This window comes from Lynx rufus, unplaced genomic scaffold (assembly GCF_022079265.1).
Source record: "Lynx rufus isolate CCGP_SWC_20201006 ecotype Redwood Valley unplaced genomic scaffold, mLynRuf1.p SCAF_6, whole genome shotgun sequence".
Classification (NCBI taxonomy): Eukaryota; Metazoa; Chordata; class Mammalia; order Carnivora; family Felidae; genus Lynx; species Lynx rufus.
In genome coordinates this window covers 61560529-61582868 of record NW_025814878.1, presented here as the reverse complement: position 1 = coordinate 61582868, position 22340 = coordinate 61560529, and the positions used below count along the sequence as shown (strand labels likewise).

The 22340-nt window shown below is 36.8% G+C and overlaps 1 pseudogene; it reads right to left on the bottom strand.

The window, feature by feature from the left end:
- Window positions 1–12708: 12708 nt before the first annotated feature.
- On the bottom strand, window positions 12709–14753 carry LOC124529122 (CUGBP Elav-like family member 4; annotated as a pseudogene).
- Window positions 14754–22340: the final 7587 nt, after the last annotated feature.

Genomic DNA, 22340 nt, shown 5'->3' with positions numbered 1-22340 from the left:
GTTCTAATATTTATTATTTCCTTCCTTCAGCTGGTTTTTGATTTTGTTTGTTATTCTTTTTCTAGCTCCTTTAGGTGTAAGGTTAGGTAATTTACTTGACATTTTTCTTACTTCTTGTGGTAGTACTGCATTGCTTAAAACTTTCTTCTTAGAACAGTTTTTGCTAATTCCCAAGGATTTTGGACTGTTGTGATTTCATTTTCATTTGTTTCCATGTATTTTTGACTTCCTCCTTTATATCTTGGTTGACCCATTCATAGTTTAGTACCAAGCTATTTAATCTCCATTAAATAAAATAAAATAAATAAATAAAATCTATCCTTTCCAGATTTTTTTCTTGTGGTTGATTTCTATCTAGTTTCATAGAAAACTTCTTGCTGGAAAAAATGAATTTCTGAATTTGTTCTGAATTTGTTGAGACTTATGTGGCCTAACACATGATCTATTCTGGAAAATCCATGTGAAGTTGAAAAGGATGTGTATTCTTCTGTTTCAGGATGGAATGTTCTGAATATAACTGTTAGGTCTATCTGATCTAATGTGTGATTCAAAGCCACTGTTTGCTTGTTGATATTGTTTGAATGATTTTTCCATCGATGCAAATGGAATATTAAAATTCCTACTATGATTCTATTACTATTGATTACTTCCTTTATGTTTGTTATTAGCTGCTTTATATATTTGTGTGCTTTCATATTGGGTGCATAAATATTTACAATTGTATCTTCCTTTTGGATTGTTGTCTTTATGATTATATAGTGTAATTCTTTGTCTCTTCTTACAGTCTATGTTGTAAATCTATTTTGTCCTTTATAAGTATTATTACCCTGGCTTTCTTTTCACTTCCACTTGCATGATAAATGCTTTTCCATCCTTTCATTCTCAATTTGCACAAATTTTTAGGTATGAAATGAATCTATTGTAGGCAGAATATAGATGGATCTTGCTATTTTATCCATTCCATCACCCTATATTTTTTGATTGGGGCATTTAGTCTATTTGCATTCAAAGTAATTATTGATAAGTATGTACTTATTGCCATTTTATTGCTTGTTTCAAGGTTGTTTTTGTAGTTCTCTGTTTCTTTCTTCTCTTACTCTCTTCTCTCACGATCTGCTGGCTTTCTTTAGTGATATAGTTGGATTCCTTTCTCATTATCTTTTTGCTTATCTATTACTGATTTTTAACTTGTAATTACCATTAGGTTTATATATAAGATCTTATGCATATGGCATTCTATATTAAGTTGGTGGTCACTTAAGTTTGCATCCATTCTTTATTCCTCTCCTCCCCATGTATGTGACGTCATACCTTACATTCTTTGATTCTGTGAATCCTTAACTGATTTTTACAGATATACTTAATTTTACTGCTTTTGTGTGTCTTACTTTTCTTACTCCTACTTATGGTCTTTCCTTTCTGCTCTAAGAGTCCACTTTAATATTTCTTATAGGTCTGGTTTAGTGGTGATGAATTCCTTTAACTTTTGTTTGTCTGAGAAACTCTTTATCTTTCCTTCTATTATGAACCATAGCCAATTGGATAGAGTATTCTTGATTTTAGGTTTTTGGGGCTTTTTTTAGCACTTTGAATATATCATGCCACTTCCTCCTGACTTGCATAGTTTCTGCTGAAAAATCCACTGATAGTTTTATGGGGTTATCCTTGTTTGTAACTGTTTACTTCTTTCTTGCTACTTTTAAAATTCTATCTTTCATTTTTGCCAATTTAATTACTGTGTGTCTTGGTGTGGATTTCCTTGGGTTGATTTTGTTTGGGGATTCCTGTGTCTCCTAGATCTGGATTTGTTTCCTTCCTCAAATTAGGTAAGTTTTCAGCTATTTTTTTTTCAAATAAATATTTTGCCCCCTTTTCTTTTGCTTCTTCTGTTATCCTTATAACGCAAATGTTATGTTTGATGGTGTTTCTGTGTTCCCTTAATCTATTTTTTTTTTACTATGAAATTTATTGTCAAATTTGTTTCCATACAACACCCAGTGCTCATCCCAACAGGTGCCCTCCTCAATGTCCATCACCCACCCTTCCCTCCTTCCCACCCCCCCCCATCAACCCTCAGTTTATTTTCAGTTTTTAAGAGTCTCTTATGCTTTGGCTCTCTCGCTCTCTAACTTTTTTTTTTTCATTCCCCTCCCCCATGGTCTTCTGCTAAGTTTCTCCGGATCCACATAAGAGTGAAAATATGGTATCTATCTTTCTCTGAATGACTTATTTCACTTAGCATAACGCTCTCCAGTTCGATCCACGTTACTACAAAAGGCCATATTTCATTCTTTCTCACTGCCACGTAGTATTCCATGTGTATATAAACCACAATTTCTTTATCCATTCGTCAGTTGATGGACATTTAAGCTCTTTCCATCATTTGGCTATTGTTGAAACTGCTGCTATAAACATTGCATCAGTACTCCTGTATCCCTTGGGTAAATTCCTAGCAGTGCTATTGCTGGGTCATAGGATAGACCTATTTTTAATTTTTTGAGGAACCTGCACACTGTTTTCCAGAGCGGCTGCCCCAGTTTGCATTCCCACCAACAGTGCAAGAGGGTTCCCATTTCTCCACATCCTCTCCAGCATCTATAGTCTCCTGATATGTTCATTTTAGCCACTCTGACTGGCGTGAGGTAGTATCTGAGTGTGGTTTTGATTTGTATTTCCCTGATGAGGAGCGACGTTGAGCATTTTTTCATGTGCCTGTTGGCCATCTGGATGTCTTCTTTAGAGAAGTGTCTATTCATGTTTTCTGCCCATTTCTTCACTGGATTATTTGTTTTTGGGGTGTGGAATTTGGTGAATTCTTTATAGATTTTGGATACTAGCCCTTTGTCTGATATGTCATTTGCAAATATCTTTTCCCATTCTGTTGGTTGCCTTTTAGTTTTGTTGATTGTTTCCTGTGCAGTGCAGAAGCTTTTCATCTTCATAGGTCCCAATAGTTCGTTTTTGCTTTTAATTCCCTTGGCTTTGGAGACGTGTCAAGTGAGAAATTACTGTGGCTGAGGTCAGAGAGGTTTTTTTCCTGCTTTCTTCTCTAGGGTTTTGATGGTTTCCTGTCTCACATTCATGTCCTTTATCCATTTTGAGTTTACCTTTGCGAATGGTGTAAGAAAGTGGTCTAGTTTCATTCTTCTGCATGTTGCTGTCCAGTTCTCCCAGCACCATTTGTTAAAGAGACTGTCTTTTTTCCACTGGATATTCTTTCCTGCTTTGTCAAAGATTAGTTGGCCATACATTTGTGGGTCCAATTCTGGAGTCTCTATTCAATTCCATTGGCCTATGTGTCTGTTTTTTGTGCCAATACCCTGCTGTCTTGATGATTACAGCTTTGTGGGAGAGGCTAAAGTCTGGGATTGTGATGTCTCCCATTTTGGTCTTCTTCTTCACTATTATTTTGGCTATTCGGGGTCTTTTGCAGTTCCATACAAATTTTAGGATTTGTTGTTCTAGTTTTGAGAAGAATGATGGTGCAATGTTGATTGGGATTGCATTGAATGTATAGATAGCTTTGGGTAGTATTGCCATTTTAACAATAATTAGTCTTCCAATCCATGAGCACAGAATATTTTTCCATTTCTTTGTATCTTCTTCAGTTTCCTTCATAAGCTTTCTATAGTTTTCAGCATACAGATCTTTTATATCTTTGGTTAGGTTTACTCCTAGGTATTTTATGATTCTTGGTGCAAATGTGAATGGGATCAGTTTCTTTTTGTCTTTCTGTTGCTTCATTATTAGTGTATAAGAATGCAACTGATTTCTGTACATAAATTTTGTATCCTGCAACTTTGCTGCTAACAGACTTTTGGTGGTTTACTGGCTTTTCCATGTATAATATCATGTCATCTGCAAAAAGTGAAAGCTTGACTTCATCTTTGCCAATTTTGATGCCTTTGATTTCCTTTTGTTGTTTGATTGCTGATGCTAGAACTTTCAACAATATGTTAAACAACAGTGGTGAGAGTGGACATCCCTGTCCTGTTCCTGATCTCAGGGGGAAAGCTCTCAGTTTTTCCCCATTGAGGATGATATTAGTTGTGGGCTTTTCATAAATGGCTTTTATGATGTTTAAGTGTTTTCCTTCTATCCTGACTTTCTTGAGGATTTTTATTAAGAAAGGATGCTGAATTATGTCAAATTCAGTCAGATTGGTGTGTACCTTATCTTCCCGTCTCCCAGGGGCAGGACTCACTGTGGAGTGGCGTGGCCCCTGTCTGGGCTACTTGCACACTGCCAGGCTTGTGGTGCTGCTTGGATGGGATCTGGCATATTAGTCAGGGTGGATCCGAAAGGTGCACAGGGGTGGGAGGGGCAGGCTCAGCTCACTTTGCCGTAGGTGCTCCCCTGAGGAAGAGGCCCTGCAGCACCAGGAGGGAGGCAGACCCATCAGAGGGATGGATCCACAGAAACACAGCGTTGGGTATTTGCATGGTGGAAGGAAGTTCGGTGATGGGAACTGGTTCCTTTGGAATTTCAGCTGGGGAATGGGAGAGGGAGATGGCACTTGCCAGCACCTTTGTTCCCCACGGAGCTGAGCTCTGTCTTCCGGGGCTCAGCAACTCTCCCTCCCGGTGCCCTCTCGCCCTCCCCGTCTCCAAGAGCACAGCTATTGACTTTTAACATTGCAGATGTTAAGTCCCGCTAGCTGTCAGAACTCACGCAGTCTGGCCCCTCTGCTTTTGGAAGCCAGACTCGTGGGCTCTGCCTTGCTGGGCGAGCTGCCCCTCAGTCACCCCGGCTCGCTCCCGCCAGTCCCTGTAGCACACACTACCTCTCTGCCCTTCCTACCCTCTTCCATGGGCCTCTTGTCTACACTTGGCTCCGGAGAGTCTGTTCTGCTAGTCTTCTGGCAGTTTTCTGGGTTATTTAGGCAGATGTGGGTGGAATCTAAGCGATCAGCAGGACAAGGTGAGCCCAGCATCCTCCTATGCTGCCACCTTCCCCTTAATCTATTTTCATTATTTATTAGTCATTCTTCCCTCTCTTGTTCAGCTTGATTGCTTTCCATTACTCTGTCCTCCAGGTCACTGTTCCATTCTTCTGCTTCCCCTAGTCTACTATTTATTCCCTATAGTGTATTTTTAATTTCATTTATTGACTTCTTCATCCTTGGCTGGTTCTTTTTTATGTTTTATGTTTTTTGAGATCATCCACTCTTTTGTCAAACCCAGTGACTGTCTTTACGACATTAGTTTATATTCTCTATCAGGCATATTACTTATTTCTGTTTCATTTAGCTCTCTTGCTGTGATATTTGTCCTGGTTTTTTAATTTGAGGAATATTCTTCTGTCCTCTCATTTTGTCTAAGTCTGTCTGTTTCTATGTATTAGGAAAGTCATTTACACCTCCTGCTCTTGTAAATAGTGGCCTTATGAAGAAGAGTTCCTGTTGTGCCTTAAAGTGCTGTGTCCCCTGTTCACCTGGTTGTTTAGGGGTGCCTCCTGTGTGTGCTGCATGTGCCCCTCTGTGGTAGATTTGTCTTCAGTCAGTCATCTGCAATGGCTCTTTTTGCCTGTTGTGGACAGGGTTTGGTCTTTGTGTTGTTAATAGGCTAGTCTGGGGCCTCCTTGGGCCTTCCTTCTTGAGGTGAGTCAGACCAGACATATGCCAGAGATGCAGTAGCATTGAACTGCAAGGCATTTTCCCTGTATTATCCCCTGAGAAGCTTTCATTGGTGGGTGGGGCCTGTAGTCAGACCATACCTCTGCTCCTGTTGCCACTACTGAGGCCACAGTAAGACTGGTGTGCATGGTTATCTTTCTTTCTCCTTAGGGCAGGAGTCATTTTAGAGTGGCAGTGACTCCTGTTGAGGCTGTTTGCACACTGCCAGACTTGTGGCACCACTTTCAACGGGCTCCAGCCAAAGGCTGATTGGAGAGGGCAGGTATACAGGAGAACTCAGAGGCAGCTGCCAGCATGTTCCATGCTGGTTTGCTGCGAATACCCCAGGTATTTATCAAACTGCTGCTTCTATGTTGTATCTTGGCAGGGCTGTTTGTTGTGGCTGTCTCTTTAAGGATGGGAATGCCCCCTGCTGGCTCTCTCAGAGCCCAGCATGCTGACTGTTAAAGTTCCAGGTGTTAAACCTCACTTATAATTAGACTCTTCTGCTTTTCAAAGCCAAAGTTTATGGAGATTTGTCTTCTCTGTGTGGGCCCCCCATACCTGGAGTGCCTGCTGTGGGATTTAGTCTTCTCTCCTCTCCATGCCCACAATGTTTCTTCCTCCTGCAGACAGTCCCTTGAGTCCCTTTGGCTCCCACTACATCTCTACCCTTTCTTCTTGGATGTGGCCTCTTCTCTGCACTTAGTTGTGAAGTCTGTTCTGCCAGCCTTGGGTCAATTTTTGGGCAATTTACACTGATGTGTGTGTTATGTAGCTGTATTGTGGGATGATGTGACTTAGGATCCTCATATTCTGCCATTTTCCCCAGAAGTCTAGTTATCTATTTCTTTTTGAGTCAACTTTGAAAATTCATGTTTTTTAAAATTTATTTTCATTTTATCTTAGTTGTCAAATTTATTAGCATACTTAATATTAATTTATTATCTTAATTTCTGAAGCTAAAATAGACATCTCTTGATGTTGATAACTTTTTTCTCTTTTTATGTTGATAAGTTGTGTTATTTTTTCAATTTATATTATGTTTACAAAAAAATAGTTGATATCATTAATGTTCTCTATTATTTTTCTGTTTCTCACTTTATCAGTTTCTGCTGTGATCTTTACTATTTTCTTTTTACTACTTACTTTGGGTAGAACTTACTCTTTTTGTTCTTGTTTATTAAGGCAAACAAAAAAATAACAGAACTCTTCAATGATATAAATTTCCCTTATGTGCTATTTTAGCTTCATCTCACAAATTATAATATGTTGTATTTTCATTTTCATCCTATTCAGAATGCTCTCTATGTTACATTTTGATTTCACTGACCCGTTATTAAAATATGTTATTTAATTTCTTTTTTTTTTTTTTAATTTTTTTTTTCAACGTTTATTTATTTTTGGGACAGAGAGAGACAGAGCATGAACGGGCGAGGGGCAGAGAGAGAGGGAGACACAGAATCGGAAACAGGCTCCAGGCTCTGAGCCATCAGCCCAGAGCCTGACGCGGGGCTCGAACTCACGGAACGCGAGATCGTGACCTGGCTGAAGTCGGACGCTTAACCGACTGCGCCACCCAGGCGCCCCTGTTATTTAATTTCTGAACATCTGCAGATATCCTAGATATCTTTCCATTATTGATTTCCAATTTTATTTTATTGTTGCAAAAGAACATACTTTGTATTCTAAATTCTTTTAAGTTATTATGAATTATTTTATGACTCAGACAGTTGTATACCTTTTTTTTTTATTCAATTACAAATTCACCAGTGCTAGTGTCCATAAGTTTTTATTTTTGGAGATTTGAACTTCCCTCTGTAAACTAACAAGTGGCCAAATTTTGTGAAACTTACATATCTGTTTAGTCTATAATTTTCTGAGAGGATGTTCTCACACTATGACTTTAGATTAATCAATTTCTCCCTGTAGAATCCTAGTCTCTTCCGTGATAGAATAATTTATAGTTGACCTGGCTCTTCCCAACTATAAACAACTGTAAAACTTGACAGACAATATGAGGCAATTTTTGAGGGGGGGGGCATTGGAAAGCAGATAGTGCATGGCTATGGTCCTGAAGAAGGAAAACACTTGATTTGAGTTCCATGTTTACCCTCTCTTATAATGTACTTTGCAAACTATGGTACTAGGAAATGGAATACAAATTTTAAAGATCATCAGGTCAGCAAGGTGGAAGTGTCAGAAATCAGATTCCAGGGATTCTGATTTCTCAGAAATTTGCATAGGTTTCCTTTTGAGTTTTGACCAAATACTAAACACATATGCAGGTTATGTGAGGCCTGAGAAAGAACTGTCATTGAGAAACTAAAAACTGGATGGAGATTTCATAGGTCATGAAGTTCTAAGAGATACTAACACATCCATTAGCCAGAGTGGAGACACCTTGTTGAACATAACAGGAATACAAATGAGAAAAAAGAAAAGCCACACACTGAGGCAAAGGCTAATCTAGTCTTACCCAAGGATTATAGTGGATCTATCTTCAATGTAAACTAAAACTGAATGAGTCCTGGCTAAATGATAGTAATTAAACTTCTTCTCAAATAAAAATCAACACTCTTTAAAGGAAGACACCATAATCACAACACTCAGCAGCATAGTATCACAATGTTCATTTATATATATATATATATATATATATATATATATATATATTATAAACATTTAGGAAGAATGAAAATGTGACTCATAGCCAGGAAAAACAAAAAAAAATCAATAGCAACAGCCTTAGAGGTAACAAAAATCTTGTTATTAGCAAATCAAGAGCTTAAAACACCCACTACAGGTATATTCAAGGGTATAAAGAAAGTATCAATACCACAGGTTATTGAATGGGAACTCAAGGCAGAGAAGTTGAAACTGCAAAACCAAATAATCAAATAGAAATTTTAGAACTTAGAAACTTAATATCTGAAATGAAAAATTCAAGAGATGGGCTTTATTATTGATATGATACTAGAGATACAGAAATAATGAAGTTGAAAACAGTATAAACTATCTAATTTGGTCATGTTTTGTAAGTCTCTTTTATACTTCTAAATTTCCTCTCCCTTTTTCATACAATGGATTTTCCAGAGAAACAGTCATTTTTCCTATATAAAGTACCACATTTTGGATTTAACTACCTCTTAAAGAACCCTCTCATCCCAGTATCTGAAATTGTTCATTTATTCTAGTGTTTCTTTTCTACTCAGTTTTAATTCTACCCCCACTATTTGGAAGCCTCTGTCAGTTTCTAAAGATTTCTGAGATATGTCTGAACCTCTAGAATAGCACCATCTGATATATGGGTATGAATCACATAAGCAGTTTTAACTTTTCTACTAGCCACATTAGAAAAAAATGAAAAGAAACAGATGAAATTAATTTTGACAATACATTTTACACAATCCTATTTATCATAAATAATTAACATTTTAATTTTAAATCAAAATAAAAGCCTGGGATAATTTATGCTCTTTTTTTTTTTTTTTTTTTTTTTGGTGGAGGGGCCACTAAGTCTCCAAAACCTGGTGCGTATTTCATATTGTCAGTAAATTGGAATCCAGACTAGCTTAATAGCTATATATGGGTAGTAGCCACCATATTTGACACCTTAGCTCTTCAGAGATAAGCTACCCCAGGACACTCTGATATTCATGCTGCCAGTGTAGTGAGGCTTGGTAAATATTTTTAACCTCCCACCCACAAATTATAGCCTATAGATACTTTTTCTTGTTTCCCGATTTTCTCAATATGCATGGGAATATCTGCTGGGGTTTATTGGACTCTGAGACTTTAGAACTACTAGTAGTCCCTTTTTCTTCTCCCAGCTACTTGTACTGCTATTAAACCCATGAGGGGTCTATGAAGGATTTGCTGTTTCATTCACGTTCAGGGCATTTGGGTAGGGTGATGGGGATAACTTGCAACTTGGTTTTGCTGAAATTGCTGCTTCTGTGTTCTCTTTGGTGCCAGTTGCTATTTCTGTTTCTATGTTAGGGTTTATAAAGCAAACAAAGCATCATTGTTTTGTCCCATTCAGAACCCTACCTCCTTACATTTACCTACATTTTCTACCAATATATTTATTCAACAAATCAAAACCTTTTTTTCTAAAATTACTTTCACTGTTCAATAAATTTACACTTGAAAAGTGTTTTCTGTGAATACTAGCTGGTTTCTGTTTAATTTTCTTTTATTATGTTTTATTGGTTTCTTTGTTCATCCCCCCTTTTTTTCAGTTTTCAATTATATCTTTCTCTTTCTTCCTTATGCTGTATCATTTTGAGAAAGTAATCTCTATATATTTCCTTCAAAAATTTTTTTAGAAACAAACCAAAATCTTGTTTGGCTTTATTTCTCCTTAGTTTTGAATGCCACTTTTGTTGGACATTTAGTTACTAATTTGTAAAGTTTTCCTTGATGACTTTAAACATATTGTTCTATTGTTTCCTGGCAGAGTTGTTGATGAAATGTCTGGTATTTGTTCTTTTGTAAGGAACTAGAATTCTGTCTATGGAATCGTTTAGGAATTTAATGTTATTCTTGGGACTCTGAAACTTCACCAAAATGTCCTGGCTATGATACTCACTTGCTTAGTACTAGATACGCCATTTTGTTCTGAAATATTCAATTTTAAGAAGTAGTTTTTTATTGTGTATCTGATTTCTTCCTGTTTTTCTTACTTCTATAACTACATTTGATTGATTTTAGAATGCCTGTATCTTATTCTGTATCTCCATGTCTCCTTGCTTCTCTAATTCTTTCCATTTCTTTTCTTTCTTTTTCTTTTAAAATGTGCCTTAATTTGGGCTAAGCTAGAAAAAGTACCAACTAATAGTTACAGAAGGTTACAAGGAATTTTACGGAGTTGAGTGTGAAAAGATAAGTTGTATTGAATTTCAGCTGTTTTTTTGTTTGTTTGTTTGTTTTTGTTTTCTTCTGGACATCCCCAAAGGAGGAGCCAAGAGAAAGAAAAAAACAATTTTAAAAAGAATAATTAACCAACAAAATGGAAAGATAAAGCAGGAGAGTAACCAGATAGTTGTTTTTCTAAAAAAAAAAAAAAAGAGAGAGAGAGAGAGAGAAAGAGGAAAGAAAGGAAGAAAGAAAGAAAGAAAGAAAGGAAGGAAGAAAGAAAGAGGAAAGAAAGAAAGAAAGAAAGAAAGAAAGAAAGAAAGAAAGAAAGAGAAAGAAAGAAAGAAAGAGAGAGAGAGAGAGAGAGAGAGAGAGAGAAAGAAAGAAAGAAAGAAAGAAAGAAAGAAAGAAAGAAAGAAAGAAATGGTAGATCTGAGATGTCCTGGCTTCCAGATGAACTGAGCAACAATGGGAGAAGGGCTATCAAGGAGAATGCCAAAATAAGTCTTCCCAAAGGAGCAAATAAATTATATTAAATATGTTATACTTTAAAATATGTCTTCTTCAATAATTCAGTGCTTTTTTCTGATCTTAGTTTTTTAATAGCCTTTTTTAACTGCAATAAATAATTTACCAAAGATAAATTTTGTGCTTTTATTACGTAATTTTCCTCGTTATTTTCTCTATCAGTACAATTAAAAGCCTTATAAAATATGCAAATTTATTCACAAAAAAACTGAACCAGCATAATTTAAACATCCTTGTTTTTCAAAATTCCTTCTAAACAGTTTTCAGAAATCTTCAAAGATTGTTTATTTTTTTCTCTCTTCTTCAAGGCTTTTGTATGTGTGTGTTTGTGTTGTTTAGTTGTTTTAGGATGAAAGTTCCCAGGTCTCCCTTGCCTGGAAAATCTCTGGAAGGTGATGAAGCGGAAAGGGTTGAGGGTTTGCAGAGAGAGGATGATCTGATAGTGCATCCAGATCTCAGTGCAAGGCAGGCAAGAGCTGGTGCAGGGCCTTTACTGCCTGGGGCACAGCCTCCACCAGTGGTGGGCACCCAGGAGCCTGCAAGTCTGGGTGAGGCTGGCCTGGCTCTGGGGGTCAGTGGCTTCCGAGAGCAGGCAGGGAGAAGGGATTCGCCCTGAGACTCAACTCTGCAAAAGTACAGCACTACAACTTCTGGGATTTTAGCAGTAATGCTAACATCTATAGGGTTTTTTTTTTCCTTTAATTTTTTAAAATCTGCATTCTCCTAATTTTTCCTCTATTTTATAGGTATTTCAAATGCTTTTTAAAAAATTCTGTATACTTATTAGAATTTTAAGAGGGGAAAGAGAAGCATTTACAAACTTTTCACAATTATCTTGCTTCTGTCAGTCCCTTTTTTCACCTCCTTGTTTTCTCACACTTCATGGTTAATGTGTTTTAATATTTTTGTTACTATCTCCAAACACTTACCCGTTTGTTCATCTTAATGGCTCCAATCCAGACATATGATACATAAAACTGTAGGAAAGCGTCATAGACTTGAACAAGGATAATGAAGGCACCTCTCAAAGTATAAAAGAACTATTATTTTACTCTTTTAAAAGCACTGAAGCATTTTCCCCTTTTTGGTTTTTTTGTGGTTTTTAAACTTCATTTTTCATTACATTTTTCAGACAATCATGCTAAGCTGTCTCAAGAACACCCACGCTTCGGGAAGGAGGTTCTCCTCCATGACCCCTCTGGTTGACATCGAGCTACACATCTGCAATAAAAAGTTTGGTCCTTTGGTCCCCAAATAGCTAAAGGAATAATAGAGATGCTCATTGGCATCTTCCTAGCTGTCCCCTGGGAACCATCCTGGCCACACAGCTTGCCCTAGCCTGCCCCAGCCTGCCCCAGCTTGCCCTAGAGCCCTCAGGCTAGAAAAGCTCTGGGGATCAGTAAGCTGCGTTTCTTCCTGATTCTCAGCCCTTCAGCATCCCCATCTGGTCTCAAGTTATTTTGTTGGGAAGATGCCATTTTTTTGTGCTTCCCCCTCCCCCATTTTTCTTCATTGTCTTCTTCTTTACGTCATATATATTTTCCCCCAAGCACGTGCCCTCTGAATCTCACAGATACTATACTTTCCTTAACGAAATATTAGTTCACTGAGTGTCTGGAGTCCTCAGCTTGATTGATATTGGCTGATACGTCAAAAGTTCTCATTTTCAAATAGAGAGAGAGAGGTTTGTTTTTTAATGTAGCCCATTAAGCATCCTGCCCTGCACGTGTCCTGGTCTTCCCCCCGAGGTGAGGGGAGAGACCTGTAGGTGCACCGGAAGGGCGATTGGCGTCTCTGGGCCGCTTCTGCTGCACTTTGAGCCTCTCATGCCCCCCCGGAAGACATTCACGGCCTGGCTGACGGTTTGCACGCTGGCTGGGAGGTTGGAGCTCACAGAGCCTTCTCTCTGTTGCTGGGGGATCAATGGAAGTTACTGAGGAAAGGCCTGTCTTATCTGACCATACTTGGCACAATAGGCCGTGGGACCTGAATACTTTTGATTCCAGTAGCCTGCTGCAGGGAGCCTGTGGTGGTGGGCCTCTGTGCTGGGTAGGGGGGCAGGGATACCAGTGGGAAACAGTTTCCATGGTAGCTTGCCCACTGGCCTGTTGGGGAGGCCCGTGAAGCCGATCACCCCAGTAGGGGATGGGGCGCTAGGCACGCACAGCTGGTGAAGTGATGCCTGGAGAGGTGCTGCCGCCTGAAGCTGGGGTTATGGTGAGGCCGCCAGGACGTTCATCTTGAGGGCCACCATCTGTTGCATCTGAGCAGCAGTGAAGGCAGCCATGGGGTTCAGGTGGCCCCATCCGACACAAATGACGCCATCAGTGCCTCTCGCTGCTGTATCAGTGCTGGTGTGTGGGTGCTGGGAGCCCCAAATGGGATGGCCATGGGGTTGAACATGCCCACCTGGCCAGTTATCTGCTGCATTTTTAGCATCATCTACTCTTGTCAGTGTGGCAAGATTGACCACCAGACTGGATGAGGCTCCTGGAATAGTCTAGCTCTTTATTTCTTTTTTTTTTTTTTTATGTGTTTTTAACACTAAGAAAATTCTCTGGGACCTTCCTCCATTTGATTGATTTGATCTCTGGTACTGGCCATTTTTCTCTTCTGCCTGTTAGTTAAAATAATTTTAATTTTACCTTGCCAAATTTATTTGCAGCTTATAGGAAATCAAATTCTTTTTTATAAGAGAAATATTATCCTAACCACTCTGATGAAATTATTTATACTTACATAAAGTCTTTGTCTTTCTTATTAATCCTGTCACTTCAGCTGTTAATTCTTTAGTTTGTTAATTTTGGAACTTAAATTAATGTTCTAATTTTTTTCTGAACCTTATTCTTTTCTCCAGATTTTCAAAAAGATGGTCTTTGAGGAATTGCCTTCTGCCCCTATTCACACTTTCTGTGTTTCTCTGTGTATTTTAAGGAGAGGGGAATGGTATTTCTTAGAGTTCCTGGCCAGCTTGTTTCAGGCTGGGCTCTACCAATGGTTGGAGGAGGAGAAGGCGGGTTGATATCAGCATTAATACAGCAGTAGCTAACACCAATTCAAGAGCAAGCCTCTTTTCCACAGTAGTCAGAGTCGGCTCCTTGTCTTCCTTGGTGGTCTTGTTAATCCCACCTGGAACTTTTTGCGGGGTTCATACTTTACCTTGGGTGGTTCCTTCCCCATGTTCCCTATCAATGGTGGGGCCGTTTATCAAGGTCTAGGTACAGCTCTGCTACCTCTCCTTTCATTGTGGGTTCCAGGAAATAAGCCCCTCCCTTTTGTGCCTCAGACCTGCAGATCATAGCTCTTTCCTGTAGTTACTAACATCCGAGTGACCTCACTATTTCCCTTTTGCTCTCATAGGCCTTCCAATACCCATGTAACCAATTCTCTGTATTAAATTTCCTGTGAAATACCTTAAATGGTTTCTGTTTTCCTTATTGGCCTTTGAATATGTTCTTCTTATTTGTCTTTGGAAACTTATTATATAGAGTTGCCAGATAAAATAGAAGATGCAATATTTAGTATATACTTATAGTGAGAAATTAGTCATTGCCTATCTGAAATGTAAATTGAACTGAATGTCCTAAATATTTATTTCTTAATTATGACAGCACTATGATTATATTCTTTACCAACCTGCTCCTTTGGTTATGGTACATTATGGTTTGGAATATGCCACTGAGAGAGATGTGCTGTTGCTGGTCTTCTGTAGGAGGTTTCTCACCTTGAGGGATGTATCCACCTGAAGCATCGTTATCCCTATCCAGTTCTACTGCCAGCACTCATTGCCTTAGACTAGGAACAAGTGAAGATGCTGCTGCAAAACAGCACACTTTGGGTTTAGGGAGCCATACTGTGTTGGAATTCATCATATGAAGTCATTAATGTTAACTGACAGTTTTCTTAAAATAATCCATGTGGGTTTGTCTTGAGTAATTTTTTATTTGAAGATTTATAGTCTATTTTTCTTCCATTCAATTGAGCTAAATGTATGCATCTGTTTATTGGATAATTCCTATGTGAAAATATTAAAACATTTAACTTACTGATCTCTAAATAAAGTAGGTCACATATGCCTGCTACCTTTTCCTGTAATGCTGTTGAAGGTAACTACTTAAATTTCCATTTTTCTTTTTAATTAAGAGAAACAAATGAAAGATAAACACACAGCTTGTGATTAATGTGGGACCTTGAATTTAATCAGTCATGAAAGGAATTTTTGGACTTCATGTGCAAGACCTAACAGATATAATGGCACATCTACTCAGAATCAGGAAGCAGATTTAATTAGACAATTAGTATTTTCTATCTCAGTTCCCATTTTGATTGTCTTCCCTATTACTCTGGATTTCAAAAGATTTCATTCATGATATGCCAACATTTAGTTAAATCCTTTCCTTACTCCATGGATTAAACTTCCTTGGAGTCAGTTTAAACTAAATACCTGATTCTGCTAAAACAAGGTTACATATCATTACATTTTTATAATACCTTTATATGTGTTTTCTACATGTGGCAAGATATACGAATAGTCAGGATACTTTGGTAGTACAAGTTAAAGTTATAGGAACAGTTTATTTTGATACAGAGAAGGAAAGATGGAAAACATCTTTGTAAATATGAGATCAAGTCCATTAAAAATAACTTTAAATGAATAAAGAAAAATGAGAGTCTGGTTTTTATTCTTTTTTTCATAACTTATAGAAAAATCTAAGAGAATAATTCATCCACTGTCCTATTTATACTCATGTTCAAAGGGAGTTATTGTCCAACTTAAAATAGTGAATGTATAAAATCAATGTACGGAAATCAGTTGCATTTCTATACACCAATAATGAAGCAACAGAAAGAGAAATCAAGGAATTGATCCCATTTATAATTGCAACCAAACCATAAAATACCTAGGAATAAACCTAACCAAAGAGGTGAAAAATCTGCATGCTGAAAACTATTATGAAAGATTATGAAAGAAATTAAAGAAGACACAAATAAATGGAAAAAAAAAACATTCCATGCTCAAGCATTGGAAGAACAAATATTGTTAAAATGTTGATACAGAGCAACTTACACATTCAATGCAACCCAGTCAAAATAACACTAGCATTCTTCACAGAGCTATAACAAACAATACAAAAATGTGTATGGAACCACAAAAGACCCCAGATAGCTGAAGCAATGTTGAAAAAGAAAAAATTAAAAAAAGGTGGAGGCATCACAATTCCAGACTTCAAGCTGTATTATACAAAGCTGTAATCATCAAGACAGTATGGTACTGGCACAAAAACACACATAGATCAGTGAAACAGAATAGAGAACCCAGAATTGGACCCACAAACGTTTGGCCAACTAATCTTTGACAAAGCAGGAAAGAATATCCAGTGGAAAAATGACAGTCTCTTCCACAAATGGTATTGGGAAAACTGGACGGCAAGTGCGGAAGAATGAAACTGGACCACTTTCTTACACCATACACAAAAATAAATTCAAAATGGATGAAAGACCTAAATGTTGAGACAGGAAACCATCAAAACCCTAGAGAAAAAAAACATGCAGCAACATCTTTGACCTCTGCCACAGCAACTTCTTACTAGACATGTCCTGAGAGGCAAAGGAAACAAAAGCAAAAATGAACTATTGGGACCTCATCAAGATAAAAACCTTCTGCACAATGAAAGAAATCATCACCAAAACTAAAAGGCAACCAGCAGAATGGAAGAAGATATTTTCAAATGACATATTGCATAAAGGGTTGGTATTTAAAATCTATAAATAACTTATCAAATTCAACACCCAGAAAACAAATAATCCTGTGATGAAATGGGCAAAAGACATGAACAGACAGTCTTCTCCAAAGAAGACATCCAGATGGCAAACCGACACATGAAAAAATGATCAACATCATTCATCATCAGGGAAATACAAATCAAAACCACAATGAGATACCACCTCACACCTGTCAGAATAGCTAACATTAACAACTCAGGAAACAACAGATGTTGGCGAGGATGCAGAGAAAGGGGAACACTTTTGAACTGTTGGTGTGAATGCAAACTGGTGCAGCCAGTCCAGAAAACAGTATGGAGGTTCCTCAAAAAATTCAAAATAAAGCTACCCTATGACCCAGCAATTGTACTACTAGGTATTTATCCATAGGATACAAAAATGCTGATTGGAAGGGGCACTTGCACCCCAATGTTTATAGCAGCACTACTGACAATAGCCAAAGTATGGAAAGAGCCCAAATGTCCATCGACAGATGAATGGATAAAGAAAATATGGTGTATGTATATACAATGGAATATTACTCAGAGATTGAAAAGAATGAAATCTTGCCATTTACAACAACATGGATGGAACTAGAATGGATTATGCTAAGTGAAATAGATCAGTCAGAGAAAGACAAATATCATGATTTCACTCATATGTGGAATTTAAGAAACAAAACAGTTGAACATAGTGGAAGGGAAGGAACAATAAGATAAAAACAGAAGGACCATAAGAGACTTAAATACAGAGAACAAACTTAGGGTTGCTGGAGGGGTGTTGGGTAGGGAATGCACTAAACAGGTGATGGACATTAAGGAGGGCACTTTTTGGGATGAGCACTGGGTGTTATATGTAAGTGATGAATCACTAAATTCTGCTCCTGAAACCATTATTGCACTATATATTAACTAACTTGGATTTAAATTAAAAAAAAAAGTGAATGTATAGGAAACTAAATTATAAAAGAATGAATGCTAAACAATGAATGTTAACTACAGTTTATTGGAAAAAACTATATGTCTGATTTCTGTTCTATACAATCTATTACATGTTATATGCTATATTTTGTATCTAATTATTTCTAACAAATAAATTCATTTTATTTCTTGTTTACAGAGACATGGATGACTAAGACTCTATGAACAAAACAAAAAAAAATGTTCAAAGATGATAAATAATTCTGATACCTTTTCAGAAAGCATACTCTAAAACGGAAACAAATGTGTAGGATAAGCATCCGAGGAAAGAAAGAAAGAATAGGCAAGAGGAAAAGTTAGACTGAAATACCGTCTTAAAGGGATCTGCTGAAGCCAAATAAATAACAGAGTCTGGGAGATCTCCTCAGAAGCATTCTACTTGATGGTGAGGGGGCTGGGCCTACATAATCATGTATCCACCAGTGATATGCATTGAAGGAGCAAGACCAGGAGTGAAATGATCCTCTCCGGCTGAGGACAATTTTCTAAGATGGCTAATAGCTGGAAGCACTTACACCAGCAAGGACTATATCTTTCAGTACTGAAGGAAGTTCTGAACAGCAAATCACAGACAGCATCCACTAAAATGTCATAAAGGCCTTATTTGGCAAACCAACAAACATTGTGGTTACCAATTGGATAGACAATGGTGATCAAATGGAGTGAGTGACAGAAATAGGATAACTGAGGGGCACCTGGCTGGCTCAGTCAAAGGGGCATGTGACTCTTGATCGCAAGTCATGAGTTGGAGTCCCGTGTTGGGTGTAGAGATTACTTAAAAATAAATAAATAAACTTAAAAAAAAGAATAAAAGAAGAAAAATTGTAATTTCATCATGAATGAGGTAGACAAAAAAGAAAAGCATGAGAAAAGCTGTTACACTTCTGAAAACCTAGTATATATTCTACTGCATTCTGGTTGAGCTCATAATGACTGGAGCGGGGGACATGGTTAAAGTTATATAACTCTATTTATAAGGTAAGTTATTGGAATTGTTAATTAGGACGTTTTATAGAAGTTGAAAAAAAACTTCAATGTGCGCTTGGGTGGCTCAGTTGGCTAAGCATCCTACTTAGGCTCAGGTCATGATCTCACATTTCATGAGTCTGAGCCTCGCATTGGGCTCTACATTGACAATGCTGAGTCTGCCTGGGATTCTCTCTCTCTCTCTCTCTGTCCCTCCCCCAGTTGCTCTCTAAATTAATTAATTAATTAATTAATTAAAAAAAAAACTTAATGAAGTCAAATTCTTTGCACCTCTGATCTGTAGTTATGGGATTAGACCAATAAGAAAGCCAAACAAATAGACTTGAATAAGAATATCCATATACTAAATGTTTGATAGTGTCTAGCAGGTTCACGAATTACTTGTTGTGATAAGTCTTTCTGAAGATATAGGAGATAATTATGCAGGGGCTCTGTCTTTGAAAAGTTCCAACATACACACCTAGTTTTAAGGTCAGTGTTCACTTAGCCCTCCATGTGGACACTGATATTTCCCTTTCAAACACTGAAAATATATAAACCTTTATATTTAACTAGATTTCATTGTAGATCTATTTGGTCTCTTATCCTCGTCCTCCTCTAGGAAAGAACAGAACACACAAAGCATGTTGCCTAAAATTAGCTTATATTTCTCTGAACCTCACTAGAGAACTATCTTGTTATTTTATAGGTCGACCCTTCAAATAGTAAGATTTTTTTGAAACATCAAAAGTTCAATTGCTGAGCTAGGTCCAAACAATTCTGATACTAATAGAATTAAAATGAAATTATTGTCATATACAACTATTTCTTCTAAGTTAAAAAATATCCATTTGGAAATATAGTTCACCTCATTTAATTATCTTACATAAATGAGATACAGGAATTAAGGTCACACAGGAAATTAATTGAAGAAAGAAGACCAGAATGCAATTACATAAACAGTGGGTAATAGATGTTCAATAAATGTTAAAAAGGTATGTTCCTCAGTCATAAGCTATAACGTATTTCCATTAAGCAATGTGGAGTAGGCTAATATGGAACATTTTTCTCACCTTATACCTCAAACATGTCATCTGTAACTTAGAAGAGAGAATAGTTTTATTATTGATGGGTAGAAAATAAAAATTTAATTAGATATTTCAAAACATAATATGAATTTAGAATAGATGTGGTTTATAAAATAATATACTTTATTATCAACTGTATATTTTCTAGGGTTTACAGATTTTTCCAGGACAGTTAAGTAGCCTGAACTAGTAATGTACCCCATTTACAAATAAAATACTTTTCCAAAATCTGTTTTTAAGGTAATCTTTGGGACTATCTTTACTTATTTGAAGATCAGTCAGAGGCATAAACTATTGATGGTTCCTAAATTCACATTTTAGAAAGAGAGATGGGGACTACAGCAATCACACAGAGTTACTAGCTAAATAAAAAAGAGTCTTTTGCAGTTCTATGTTGGACTGTTAACCAACAAGGTGAGGGCTACGATACCCTCTGTGTTTTGCTCTTTGGTTATTACAGTTAGGTATAGCACAGAAACATCAAACCCTATGCTAATTCTCTTCAAAGTGTACCTTTACAGTATATGTGATATTGTAATAAGTCCCTAGAAAAGGCTAAAGAAAGAAATTTCATATATATACGAAGTTATATTTGGCTTTTGGAACATTAATAAAGGTCTCATTTTAGGGCACCTGGGTGGCTTAGTCAGTTAAGCGTCCACTTCAGCTTAGGTCATGGCCTCACAGTTCGTGGATTAGAGCCCTGCATCAGGCTCTGTGCTGACAGCTCAGAGCCTGGAGCCTGCTTCATATTCTGTGTCTCCCTTTCTTTCTCCCCTTCCCCCACTCATGCTCTGTGTCTCTCTCTATCTCTCAAAAATAAATAAACATTAAAAAAATAAAGGTCTCATTTCTTATAAAATAGTGCACAATGTAACAAATCCATCAAATGATTTGTATGTTTACTAATTACCTTTAAAAAAACTACAGAAATTTAAAAATTTCTAATAAAGAGCAAGTATAAATACATTAATAAGAAACAGAAAAGGGCCATCATTATTCTATGAATAAATTTAAGATGGTTTTATTTTTATATCACTTATGGTATGCTAATACTGTGAATGTATTTATCTAGGTTTGAATAAAATATAATTATTTACTTTTCTTAAAGAGTATCACTGTAAAAGAGAATAAACATTAAACACATGTTGCTAGCCATACAGAGGGATCCTCACTTTTAGCTTTACAGGAAGGGAATATTAAAATTCTAAATTTTGGAATAAATTTTCTCTAGTGTAATTTGATATTGAAGAATAAGTTAATATATCTTTCTTGAGTTTGTTTATAGGGGGTTTGTAATGTCTATTGATAAACTGACTTTGCAAACATTCAAGCTTGTCAATTTGGCTTTCTCTTACTTTTTGGGCTCCTGTACAAGATTATTTAGTAATTTTTGTTTTAGTTTGTTTTTTTAATCTAGAACAATTTCGTTTTCCCTTCCAACAGTACCTGAGTCCATGGGCCAGAGTATTTTCAATGTTGTTGTTACGTGAGATTGAGACAAAAATAATTTCTCATACTTTTTGGCCCTGTGATTGTTAATGAATTCTAATTTCCAAAGGCCTTTGATGGTCTATCCTATTAAAAAAAAAAAAGAAAGAAAGGAAAAAGCCCTGTTAGAGTTATGTTTAAGGAAGCATCACAGCAGGGCTGAGTTAAAACAGTGAGATCTGATTGTCCATTTACTGTCCTAGGGAGCAAAGTACACTTAATTGATCTTTTCTTTAGTTTCCTCATATGTAAGTGGTACAACTTCTTGTCTGAAAAAGATGCTGTAAGAATTAATGAGAAATTCCATTTAAGACACTTAGCTCTATGTCTGACAACTGGTAGGCATTTAAAAATGCTTGTTGTATTACTGTTGTCATTGCTCTGTTAAAAATATTCCTGACAATAGTTCAGTTCCTCTCATGAAAAAAGTAAATGACCAGGAAAAACTTCTGAATACCGATCTGAAAAGAAGATGCAAAAATTGACCCAATGTATTTTCATATGGCAAAATGTATTTTATACTTGACACCAATGCGAGTGCAAGCATTCTAATTACCAAGTCCATTGTACCCTTTGACATTTCAAAAATAAAAGCTTATAGACAATTACAGATTAGCTGATAATCCTTTAAAATGAAACTTTGGCTCTTTTGCCCTTCTCAGTCTCCATTATAGATTGTTTAGAGGATTGGATGAAGCCATGAGGATAAACAAATTATAGAAAATCTATATTAATATACAAATTCCTATAGTAAAACCTGAGTGATTATCAAACTGTTTAGACAATTTTCATGAGTTATCACTGGGCACAAAAAATGTGCTAGTTCTATCAGAATTCTTTTAGGTGGCAGACTGTCACCTTTTTAGGTGATCTCTTTTCAGGGAAAAAAAATGCAACCAAAAGATTTGAGCATTGGGCGTTTCTCAGAAAGGCCTTCTGAATCTCTTGCCTTCTGTTTTCTCTAAACACATGAAAGAACTTAAAAAGTACATAGTGACTTAAAGGATCACATTACAAGACAATAAATTAAATATTTATATTTCTCTTCTT